This window comes from Anopheles arabiensis, assembly GCF_016920715.1.
Source record: "Anopheles arabiensis isolate DONGOLA chromosome X unlocalized genomic scaffold, AaraD3 X_pericentromeric_contig0015, whole genome shotgun sequence".
NCBI lineage: Eukaryota > Metazoa > Arthropoda > Insecta > Diptera > Culicidae > Anopheles > Anopheles arabiensis.
Genome location: NW_024412093.1, coordinates 97,501 through 100,000, shown reverse-complemented (window position 1 = coordinate 100,000; position 2,500 = coordinate 97,501).

The window sequence follows — 2,500 nt, the reverse complement described above, 5'->3', positions numbered from 1 at the left end:
GCGCCGTCCGTGTTGAACACAAATGTGGGTGATTATATGCGTGGAGGGACAAAAACATACGAGGAGGAGACAGTTTTCTGCACGATGTGCACAGAGCTCATTTCGTCGTCCCGGGCGAATGGAAAACACAAACATCGCGAGTATCGTTCTAGGTTTCTGTCTATAAAAGGGCAGGCCAAAAGGTGACCGGTTGAGATAAGCGTTTTAAGCATACAAACACTTTATTGGAACTTTTGATACAAAAACAAGGTACGTACATGTAGGTTGTACCAACATGGACATCTATGAACGCGTACGCTCGGGCTGCGCCCTCCGTGTTGTACTTTCCCTGATCGGTACACAGTTTTGGTGCACTGCTATTCCGACCGGCAACTTGTACCAACATATACATCCATGAACGCGTAAGTAGTGTACTTTCCCGATCGGTACACACCGTTGGTGCACGGCATAAGAAAAGAGCTAAATGGTCAAACTCAATCCATTTCAACAATAGATAGTCGATAGTAGCTGTGCCGATGAAGTAGGGCACGATGCAAGTTAATGTTGTTTAATGAATAACATGTCCGCCATACATTTCAGCACAAAATTGCTCGGTCAGACCTACAAAGTGCTATATCTCGAATACGAGGCGTCGGACTGGGGGTTGTAGAACAATTTTAAGTTCGTCTAATGATTCTACATCCGATTCTGGATAGCGGTTTTTGACCACTTTTCAATATTTTGTGACACCCCGAACCTAGGGCAGCTCCCTAGCTTTTTCAAAATGTGCACCGAACGGGCCGGAGAGCTCGTGTGGCTCAAACATGTTTTTCGCCAAAACACCTCAAAACGTGTAAGGAACGCACCCTAGCTCTTGTTTTTCAAAAGTTATGGCCATTTAAAGTGAGGTGGTTTTTGCTTCAAAATAGCTATTTTACCCGTCCCTATGGCCATGCTTTAAATTTTCACGAAAATGCCAGGTCAGACCTACGGCGGGCCATAACTCGAATACTAAACGTCGCAGACATGGGTCGTAGAACAATTTTAAGCTCGTCTAATCATTCTCTATCCGATTCTGGATAGTGGTTTTTTGACCACTTTTCATCATTTTGTGACACCCCGAACCTAGGGACAGCTCCCTAGCTTTTTTCAAAAATGTGCACCGAACGGGCCGGAGAGCTCGAGTAGTCGAAAAATTTTTTTTCGCCAAAACCCCTCAAAACGTGTCAGGAACGCACCCTAGATGATGAAAAGTGCAACCAGAAAGTCAATCGACAACTTTTTTGGGGGTACCCTTTTTACTCTACGGGCCCCTAGCTTAGGCGCGCCAACAGCGCTTTCCTCTCGGGTTCCCATCTTTTGCCCTCCTGGGAACATGATCATTTGTTCATTGCCTACTATAGGGAGGGTACCTTGCTCCGAGGTCAAAAATGAAAATTTCACCAAATCGTAGTTTTTACCTCTATTTAGTCGTAGGAGCATGGTTTGCAGTGGCAGTGGGTCATTAAGCCCCCGTTTGGGTCATACGTCCCTCCGCGATAAAAATCGTCGCATGCCCATAGTCCGAACCAATGAAGCAAAAGTGGTGTCTGGTGGGCTCTGCCGATGATTTTAACCTATGATTTTGAGCTTCCACCCCATCAAAACGTTCCTGGAGCAGTACATCACGGGTCTACGGACCCAAAGACTTCGTCGTGATGGTTTCTAGTAAAAAGTTGTAACAGCTAAGGGTTTTGAATACGCGTATATTAACCATTGCTTGAAACTAAGCTTCGTTGTCTTTAAACTCTGCAAGACCAATCGAACTTCTTAGGAAACCCGAAGGATTCACGCTAAGCTCGATGAGCTATTATGGGTAGTGGTGCATGATCTGGTGTTCCTTGGATCTAATCCAATGAATAAATTTATGAGGGTATATATGGTGCAGGGCACAAAGCGTGATGAAACCGGGTCTCCCTACCAAATGTGGCATATTTTTTCCCTGAGAGCGAAGCTCAGACCCACGTAGGGGAGAGCGAAGTGGAACTTAAATGTTCTATGCAGCAAATGTTCGCCATGCGGATAAACAAGTTGGAATAGTTCAATGTAGTGTAATGCAAACACGAATCGCAATAACGATACGGGACCCAGAAGCAATTCTGCGGATCCCTCGGGGAGTGGTGAGTTGATATAAATTAGAGGTGAAAGTCCGTTGTTCAAGCTCCGGCTCGGCAGCCGATACGAGGTTCCTGTTGGGTTTTGTACATCGCGCAGAGGCGCCGTTCGGTTCTAGCAATGATTCCCGCCACCATGTTCCATGCGTGCAGAGATCCGTTAGAGCTCGTTCAATGTGTCCCGCCGTGATTACGAAAAGTCCAACAGTTGACCAAGTTGGGGTGCGTCAAGTAAACGCGCAGAGATGCCGTTCGGTTTAGAGCAATGTCTCCCGTATCACGTTGGAGTTCTTCCACTAGTGCAGAGAGATCGCTGAACCGTTCAATGTGTCCCGTCGTGGTGTGCTTGTACCGAACACTTAGGATAC